The sequence below is a fragment of the Conger conger genome, chromosome 14 (genome assembly GCF_963514075.1).
Source record: "Conger conger chromosome 14, fConCon1.1, whole genome shotgun sequence".
Taxonomy (NCBI): Eukaryota; Metazoa; Chordata; class Actinopteri; order Anguilliformes; family Congridae; genus Conger; species Conger conger.
The window spans coordinates 43,311,488-43,322,041 of NC_083773.1; the positions used below are offsets into that span (position 1 = coordinate 43,311,488).

The 10,554-nt window shown below is 37.6% G+C and overlaps 2 long non-coding RNA genes across 2 annotated transcripts; one reads left to right on the top strand and one right to left on the bottom strand.

Moving 5' to 3' along the window:
- Positions 1-4,884: 4,884 nt before the first annotated feature.
- On the bottom strand, positions 4,885-6,940 carry LOC133110325 (uncharacterized). The gene is made up of 4 exons (XR_009704845.1): positions 6,587-6,940; positions 6,337-6,479; positions 6,154-6,204; positions 4,885-4,905 (listed from the first exon to the last, which is right to left on the bottom strand). It is a non-coding gene; the product is annotated as an uncharacterized LOC133110325 (long non-coding RNA).
- Positions 6,941-7,940: 1,000 nt separating this feature from the next.
- Positions 7,941-9,341, top strand: LOC133109602 (uncharacterized). Its single transcript, XR_009704771.1, has 4 exons — positions 7,941-8,057; positions 8,236-8,391; positions 9,012-9,102; positions 9,210-9,341. It is a non-coding gene; the product is annotated as an uncharacterized LOC133109602 (long non-coding RNA).
- The last annotated feature ends 1,213 nt before the right edge of the window (positions 9,342-10,554 follow it).

The following is a 10,554-nucleotide window of genomic DNA, read 5'->3' on the forward strand; positions in this document are numbered from 1 at the left end:
CTCTGTGTGTGGTTTGCAGAATGCAGAAAAATAATTTTCTGAAAATGTTCTGTCAGGACATTCTCCGCATTCAGTATTAGTCTGTGTTGTTCCTGTGCAAGTAAATATTGGACTGTATTTTAAGACATTTACAATCTTCTAAAGAAGTTTCCAGAAAAGTAGAGCGTTAATTTTGGCTATAGTGTGTTGTTTGTTTCTCATCGAGGTGCAGGTGGAGCTTTGTCATGTCATCCGTAAAGGGAATAAACATTCCACTTTGCCTCGTTCAGTGTTCTGTAGGAATGAGATGAAATAATTTATTTCCATCTTGTCTTGTAAAGTTCAGTGAAGCTTTTCACAAGCTTGGCTTTGTCGTCTTTTCCGGCTATCAGTGCTTCACATGCCACTGTATTTTAAATTTTTTGAAGACTGTGCCCTAACTTTAATGAGAGCAAGGGAATCCGGAATTAATTTTCCTCTTCGATAAAACTTACAACCCGCTAGACTGCATTCACTAAATGGAAGAAGTTGGAATGATAAATGAAGTCTTCCATTTCCTTCAAGGTGGAAATCTTTTGCCCTTCCAGAATATGAGCAGAATGGCTCTAACCTGTTAGAACAGACTGTAACAGTAATGTACATGAACAGTATGGCTCTAGCCTGTTAGAACAGACTGTAACAGTAATGTATGTGAACAGAATGGCTCTAGCGTGTTAGAACAGACTGTAACAGTAATGTATGTGAGCAGAATGGCTCTAGCCTGTTAGAACAGACTGTAACAGTAATGTATACGAGCAGAATGGCTCTAGCCTGTTAGAACAGACTGTAACAGTAATGTATATGAGCAGAATGGCTCTAACCTGTTAGAACAGACTGTAACAGTAATGTATATGAGCAGAATGGCTCTAGCCTGTTCGAACAGACTGTAACAGTTATGTATATGAACAGAATGGCTCTAGCGTGTTAGAACAGACTGTAACAGTAATGTATATGAGCAGAATGGCTCTAGCGTGTTAGAACAGACTGTAACAGTAATGTATATGAGCATAATGGCTCTAACCTGTTAGAACAGACTGTAACAGTAATGTATGTGAACAGAATGGCTCTAGCGTGTTAGAACAGACTGTAACATAAATGTATATGAGCAGAATGGCTCTAGCCTGTTAGAACAGACTGTAACAGTAATGTATATGAGCAGAATGGCTCTAGACTGCTGGAACAGACTGTAACAGTAATGAATGTGAACAGAATGGCTCCAGCCTGTTAGAACAGAGTGTAACAGATGCAGACTGTAACAATATTGTATATGAGCAGAATGGCTCTAGCCTGTTAGAACAGACTAACAGTAATGTATATGAGCAGAATGGCTCTACCCTTTTAGAACAGACTGTAACAATATTGTATATGAGCAGAATGGCTCTAACCTGATAGAACAGACTGTAACAGCTGCAGTACAGGCTGTGCACAACCCATCTAATGGTATTCTTATCAGCTTTGTGATCTCCCCCACAAAGTCATGCACTCCCATACCTTCATCCTGCAGCTGTTCTCTCCGGCGATCACGTTCGCTTTCCTGTTCACAGCTCTGATATACAATTACGACTTGTGTTACGAGTGGTATGCAGAAGAGCATCTCTGAAAATACAATGCATCAATCCTCTTAAGTGGATAGGTCTATTGCAGCAGACAACCAATAATTCTAAAAGAAATAAATAAAAAATTGAATGCTCACTGAGTGTATGTGTACAGTACTGAGGCACCTAGATTTTTATACAAATTTGGTCTTTATTTTTTTGGTCTTGTTTATTCTTTTTGTTTTCTGCATGTCAGTACTAAAAATAAAAAAATAATACTGATAGTTTTTTTTTGTATTACATTTAATAAAGTAACATGGATGAGAAAAATAAAAAAATAAAAACTTGATTGAGGCTGTCTAGGATTATGTGGAGAGCAAGATGCAAGTGAGACAGCTAAAGTCTGCAGATGAACTGTGGCAAGTGCTCCAGTATAGCCTGTTTACCAAAGATAATTAATGCAGCTTTAAATGTGAAGGGTGGTCACAACAAATATTGATGAGATTTTTTCACTGATTTACTGATTACTGCCATTTATAGTACATTTTCTGATATTTAGAAACTTAATTTTATTATTTTTGGAAGCAGTTTACAAAATCACTTTCCAAAATACGTTTCACTGTAGCTGCAGACTGAAATATGCATGTATAAAATAAAAAATCATATTAATTACATTTAATACTCAGTATAAAGGTTACAAATACATATACATATATACATTACACTATACATATTTACATAAAATATAAATATTTGATCATGTGAATGATATAGTTTTTATTAATGATTGATTATTCATGTAATTCTAAATTTGACCAAAAAAAGCAGTGCTGTAGTTTTCACTGAGAAACAAAGACAAAAACTCATAATGCTGAGAAACAAAGACAAACTCATAATGCTGAGAAACAAAGACATTAAACTCGTAATGCTTTCAGGTTTCATCAGTTAAATGAATGCAGATTTGGAGGAATTCACAGCTCTGGGAGTTCTGGCTGATTTAAAAAAATAAATTCATCACTGTTCTGAGCATAGTCAGTTTCCTCTTTTGGAGCACAACACCAAGTTTGTAGGATGTGAAGAAGTCTGTGATTTTATAACCTTTCACTCATACCCAGCACCACTAGGCCTGGATTGTATATTTATTTATCCTACACATCTCTGACTGCTGCAAGCTTGTCTCTTTCAGTTCATGCATGTCTAATATCATGATTATGGAAACAAATCACAATAGAGACGATGTGCAAATATTCTAATGCCACGTTTGCTGGGGAAATTAGCCTTCAATTTTCTGGATTCCATTGACTAGCAATTGTGTCTCCTGATTCTCCTCCAGCTAGTAAGTTGAGTATAATATTCTGATTTGCTAGAGTTAAGAGCTCAAATGCTGATTGTATGTTATGGATTTCAGACGGCACAGCAAGAAGGTCACAGGTTCCAATCCCAGCTCAAATCTTTCTTTCTGGAGTATGTTTATATGTTTGCTCCATGTCCATGTGGGTTTCCTCTGGATACTTTGGTTTCCTCCCATAGTGAATGGACATGCATATTAGGTTAATTTTCCTGAAGGAATCAGCGGAGGCGGGAATGTTACATGTGCTCTGTAATGGACTGGTAGCCTGTCCATGATGTATTCCTGCCTCTCACTTGCATGCTGGGATGGGCTCCTGCCCGCCCTGCAACTCTGACCAGGAATAGTCGGGTTAGATAAGATGGATAATGGATGGATGGATTTTCACACTGGTGTTTAATGAATGAAGGAATATATTAACTGAAAGCACCCCAATAAAATATGTACATAAACAGCATCAAAATGGCTTTAACCTGTTATAAGAAGTCCATACAGACTAGCAGGGGCAGTCATGTATTTTTATCAGCTTTCATCAATTCCCTCAAGTCATCATACTCTCCCTTACCGTTGTAGGGTCCGCGCACGGGCCGCCAAATAACGTAGGGATTTTACTCTCTACGAAACCGGGGCGCCAATTAACGTTATGTAGCAGTACAACTGCAAAAAGTACTGTCTCATAAAATTACTGTTATCAGAAATATCTAACCACAAATTTAGTATTTTAATTAATAATTAAAATGACCAATATTAATGATTAAACATACCGATAACCTGAAGGTTGGAAGTTCTTTGAAAGACTGCTTTAACTCAGCTCTCATGTCTATGTGACGCCAAAACAGACACTGGGTTTAATAAAATATATTTATTAAACAAACGTACAAACACAGAACAGATAAACTAACGGGAAGTTAGTAGGGTGTGTGTGTGTGTGTGTGTGTGTGTGTGTGTGTGTGTGTGTCCCTTGAACAAAGGAAAGTAAAAGTGTGTTAGTTATTGTTAGCTGTGAGAAGAGACTACTTGCATAGTTTACTCTATATATGTGCAAAAGACTGTGAATCAATTCACGTACATATATATATATATATATATATATATATATACATATATAGCTAACAAAATACATTCCAATGATAAGACGGCAAATATGGAATCACAGATTCACAAAAACAGTTAAGACTAAACTAAACACTGGCTATGCCTAAATGTTTGTTCTCTTACTGAGTCCATACGCATTGGATCCAAAAGACGTGCTGTCCTTACAGGAGCCGTGATGGTGCTGTGAATGATGTCCTGGAGAGGCGCGCAAAGCCGTGCGTTGTCGTCTGGTCCGCTCGGTTGCTGGAAGGATGTTCGTTGGTCCCTTTTCCGGGTGGAAAAGTTTGTTGCTGTTGTTCGTTGGTGAGCTTTGCAGGGGTAAACTGATGTAGCGTTCCGCGTACACCAGTTTCCACTCACTACAGGCCACGAAGTTACCGCGAGGTAACTGGGTGTGTCCGTAGGCCTGGTAGTGTGCTGTGCAGCATTCAGCCTCTGTCCGAGTCTCAGAGCAGATGAGCTGAAGCAAATGGCCAAAAAGGGTGCGTTGAAGAAGGGAATGAATCGAAGGAGAAGAGGAAGAAAGATGGGGGATCCCGAGAACATGTTTTGGTCCTATACGGGACAGTTTACTGCTCCCGCCATTCCGGGATTGGCTGAAACGAACTAGACGTCATGCGGGGTGGACGACGCGGAATTGTCCTTTGTGGGAAATGTGGATCCTACACCGTTCTCCTGCCGCTGGTTTGACACGTTTTCATTTTCTGTTTCCTAAACAAGTGGAGACTTTCTCAGTAAATACAGTATTAACCATAAAAGTATAATTTCATTCATCAACACCAGGAGTGACTCCAGAATTATTGAAACTAACATTATAGCAAGTAGCCAACTCTGCACTTGAAATGTATTTAAAAATGTAGAAAATTTATGTGAAACGTTTCACACATACCATGTTCTTCATTCTCCTCTCTGAAAGCAAAATACTGGTTAATTATTTAGTTACTTGATTACAAAGTTTACATCTTTCAGAATAACTTTAAAATGTAACATTACTTTTATTTTTTATGTCCTTGTTTAATTCTTTAAAATCTAGTATGCTAACCACTCATATCTCTTGTGTAAATATGAGGATTTCTGTTCACAGAATACAGATAACTCAACTTTAAACTACAACAACCCATCAGATGGATAGGTAAATTATTTAAAATGAGAATGGTTCTTAAAATGATACTTCTAATACAGGCAGCATAGCTGCAGTAACTATGATGACTTATCTTGGTCCACATTCACTGACGTGTTTTTGTTTTGTTCCATTTTTTGGTTTGTCTTTACAGTGGTGTTTCATTGATTAGAGAATACATTAACTGAAACTACCCCTCATTATAATGTATATGAGCAGAATGGCTCTAGACTGCTGGAACAGACTGTAACAGTAATGTATGTGAACAGAATGGCTCCAGCCTGTTAGAACAGACTGTAACAGTAATGTATATGAGCAGAATGGCTCTAACCTGTTAGAACAGACTGTAACAGTAATGTATATGAGCAGAATGGCTCTAGCCTGTTAGAACAGACTGTAACAGTAATGTATATGAGCAGAATGGCTCTAGCCTGTTAGAACAGACTGTAACAGTAATGTATGTGAACAGAATGGCTCTAGCCTGTTCGAACAGACTGTAACAGTAAAGTATGTGAACAGAATGGCTCTAGCCTGTTAGAACAGACTGTAACAGTAATGTAAATGAGCAGAATGGCTCTAATCTGTTAGAACAGACTGTAACAGTAATGTATATGAGCAGAATGGCTCTAGCCTGTTAGAACAGACTGTAACAGTAATGTATATGAGCAGAATGGCTCTAGCCTGTTAGAACAGACTGTAACAGTAATGTATGTGAACAGAATGGCTCTAGCCTGTTAGAACAGACTGTAACAGTAATGTATGTGAACAGAATGGCTCTAGCCTGTTAGAACAGACTGTAACAGTAATGTATGTGAACAGAATGGCTCTAATCTGTTAGAACAGACTGTAACAGTAATGTATGTGAACAGAATGGCTCTAGCCTGTTAGAACAGACTGTAACAGTAATGTATGTGAACAGAATGGCTCTAGCCTGTTAGAACAGACTGTAACAGCTGCAGTACAGGCTGTGCACAGCCCATCTAATGGTATTCTTATCAGCTTTGTGATCTCCCCCACAAAGTCATGCACTCCCATACCTTCATTCTGCTGTTCTCTCTGGCGATTATGTTCACTCTTCATTATCTTGCCTGTTCACAGAATACAAGTAACACAGCACATAACTTCAAACAGAACATTTAAACCACAATGCCTTTTTAATATGCATTTATAATGCAATACCCTTTACATATTTATTAGTCTCATCAGATAGATTAACTTACCTAAAATGACAGTTAATAGTAGTACTACAAGCACCGCAGGCACAAGCCCAGCAACTCTGGAACGAGGATAATTTCTTGGTCCACATTCACTGTCTGATGTGTTTGTTCCAGCTGTAATTTCCTGAAGTACCAAGGATTGGCAACTGTCAGAAAAGTAAATACATTAAAAGAAAATCTCAAATAATCATCAGGGTTATATTTAGTATCAAACACAACTTATTTAATTTGGGAATAAATGCAGGAAACTTACTCTGTGTGTGGTTTGCAGAATGCAGAAAAATAATTTTCTGAAAATGTTCTGTCAGGACATTCTCCGCATTCAGTATTAGTCAGTGTTGTTCCTGTGCAAGTACGGTAATTGTCCGGAAGCGATGGCTGAATTTGCAAAACTTTCAGCTACCATTTGGCTCGTTCCATTGCAATTGGAAGTTGGTTTTAAACCAACTAGTTAGCTAGGTCACTCAGCAAGCGCAAAAAGAGAAGCGATGACAGATGCATGCGCTTTTCTTTCTACTACTTCCTACCCAGGACCAGACCTGCCAACCTTTACGATTTTGCGTAGCAGATACGCATTTAGACACCAAACAACGCTGCTACAATTTGTCACTTCAAAATACGCGAACTTTCTGTGCATTCGCGCACGAGGCAACTCGTCTATGTATGTAAACGCATTGGGCAGCAACCTGTTGGGAAAACAAGACTTCGACCAATCATAGCGCTAGTTTTAAACTCTTCAAATAGGCTACAAGCGGAGAGCCGTCAAAACGAAAGTAACGAAAGTAACGAAATTGGTTTTCATCTCTTTCATCTCTCTTGGACTGAAATTAAATTAATACGGTCAATTTAATTGCACACAGGAATATGCTTTAAAAGAAAGGAAAATCAAGATATGTGGCATTTTTGGATGTGGATGGTGAGAAACAAATATTTAACCTCATTATCTGATTAATACAGCTTTTTGGTCTTATAAATCACATCTTGGTGTGTGATTCTGTCAGCACATGTACAGTATGTTCCTTATTCCAGTTTTGTTTAAACGTCAAATAACAATACACGTCTTTATTACAATCAGAAGGTAACATCTGTCATTGTCATTGCACAGTTACTACAATGAGCACTTTATTAGACGTATTTTTTAGACTTCTACTGCTGTAGCCTATCCACTGAGAGTAATGATGCATTGTGTGTTCAGAGACGCAGGTGGATCCTCTTAATCCACTAAAGAGGATTGACACATTTTGTGTTCAGAGATAAAGTAATAATTACTTAATAAAGTGCTCACTGAGTGTATAATTGAAAGCAGAAATAACTAACTTATTTTAGTTTTATTTGTAATATTTCACGTGTTTCAGGTATATCTGTTGCTCCTGTTCTGTGGACTCTCCTATTGCTGTGGAAGTAAAGAATATTTAATACATGGAGAGTGCTGTCTAAGGTGCTCACCTGGTAAGTCACCGTCTTTTATCAAAATAAAGCTTTTACTGCAGTAGATGTTGGCTTACAGGGATTAGGAAGTGAAATGAAAAGCTTTTTTGTTGTCATGGAATGTCATTTAAAATGTGTACATTTGACCTTTGTCTGTTTTCCCCTTTTAGGGACATATGTTTACAAACACTGCACACAATACAATAGCACCTGGTGTTCGCCATGTGCTCAAAAATCATTCATCGACCTTCCCAGTAGTCTCCCAGAATGTTTGCCTTGCAATGCGTGTCATCCAGGTAAGATTAATGCTTGGGCATTTGCAACTTGCTTGATTGTCCTTTTAATAATATATAATATTTCTAATCAGATCGTTCATTATGTTTTTACTTTTTTTAAATGATGGTGAATGATGAACCAGTCTGTTGCGGAAACGCTCACATAATGTATTAATATGGGTCTTTATTCTCTGTTCAGATTTAGGGTTAAGAACAGTCAGGGAGTGCACTCCCACCTCTGACACAGTGTGTGGGCCTCTGGATCAGCACTACTGCACTGAGACACATAAGAAGGGCTGCAGATTTGCACAGAGACACACCATCTGCAGGCCTGGGCAATTCATCAAACGCAATGGTGGGTTTGTATCATATCTATGGGGGGGTTCAAAACCCAAATAGTCATGATGGTGAAACTGCATCCAACAGTCAAAAAACATGAGCTCCCTGAAATAAACATGAATTAATCATTTATTTCAGTTTTATTATTTTTAAAAATATTTCCCATGGTTCCTTCCACATGCCTTTCATCGAATCAGATCAGCTGCATGCATGTCTTTAGCCTGAGTAGTTCAGGCATGTGTCAGCCAATCAGATAGCTAGCTCATGGGCAAGCTGGACAAACTGATTCTTTTTTTTAAATCAAGTTAAAGCAGATCGTCCTGTACCCTGTGCTTAGAGCAGCGTGGATTCAGAAAGTATTCAGCCCCCTTCACATTTTGCACAGTGTTGTAGATTTACAATATACACTCAATAACCCAAAATTTTAGAATTTAGAATTTCTTTGAGAATTTATTAAAAAAGAAAACTTAAACAAAGTAGGCAAACTCAAGCGGTCTGAATACTTTCTGAAGCCACTCAAAGTAGTTTTTCTTTTTTACAATATCTGCTGTAGGTTACAGGTGTAATTTCCTCTCATTTCCGAATGGGAGGAGATTATAAATGTCTTAAAATACAGTCCAATATTTACTTGCACAGGAACAACACTGACTAATACTGAATGCGGAGAATGTCCTGACAGAACATTTTCAGAAAATTATTTTTCTGCATTCTGCAAACCACACACAGAGTAAGTTTCCTGCATTTATTCCCAAATTACATAAATTGGGTTTGATACTAAATATAACCCTGATGATTATTTGAGATTTTCTTTTAATGAATTTACTTTTCTGACAGTTGCCAATCCTTGGTACTTCAGGAAATTACAGCTGGAACAAACACATCAGACAGTGAATGTGGACCAAGAAATTATCCTCGTTCCAGAGTTGCTGGGCTTGTGCCTGCGGTGATTGTAGTACTTCTATTAACTGTCATTTTAGGTAAGTTAATCTATCTGATGAGACTAATAAATATGTAAAGGGTATTGCATTTTAAATGCATATTAAAAAGGCATTGTGGTTTAAATGTTCTGTTTGAAGTTACTTGCTGTGTTACTTGTATTCTGTGAACAGGCAAGATAATGAAGAGTGAACATAATCGCCAGAGAGAACAGCTGCAGGATGAAGGTATGGGAGTGCATGACTTTGTGGGGGAGATCACAAAGCTGATAAGAATACCATTAGATGCGCTGTGCACAGCCTGTACTGAAAGCTGATAAAAATACATGACTGCCCCTGCTAGTCTGTATGGACTTCTTATAACAGGTTAAAGCCATTCTGATGCTGTTCATGTACATATTTTATCGGGGTGCTTTCAGTGAATATATTCCTTCATTAATTAAACACCAGTGTGAAAATCCATCCATACATTACTGTTACAGTCTGTTCTAACATGTTATTGCCATTCTGCTCACATACATTACTGTTACAGTCTGTTCTAACAGGTTAGAGCCATTCTGCTCATATACATAACTGTTACAGTCTGTTCTAACAGGTTATTGCCATTGTGTTAATTTACATTTCAATGAGGGGTAGTTTCAGTTAATGTATTCTCTAATCAATGAAACTCCACTGTAAAGACAAACCAAAAAATGGAACAAAACAAAAACACATCAGTGAATGTGGACCAAGATATGTTATCATAGTTACTGCAGCTATGCTGCCTGTATTAGAAGTATCATTTTAAGAACCATTCTCATTTAAAATAATTTACCTATCCATCTGATGGGTTGTATAGTTTAAAGTTGAGTTATCTGTATTCTGTGAACAGAAATCATCATATTTACACAAGAGATATGAGTGGTTAGCATACTAGATTTTAAAGAATTAAAAAAATGGCTAGAGCCATTCTGTTCACATACATTACTGTTACAGTCTGTTCTAAAAGGGTAGAAACATTCTGCTCATATACATTACTGTTAGTCTGTTATAATAGGCTAGAGCCATTCTGTTCACATACATTACTGTTACAGTCTGTTCTAACAGGCTAGAGCCATTCTGCTCATATACATTACTGTTAGTCTGTTCTAACAGGTTAGAGCCATTCTGCTCATATACATTACTGTTACAGTCTGTTCTAACAGGCTAGAGCCATTCTGTTCACATACATTACTGTTACAGTCTGTTCTAACAGGTTAGAGCCA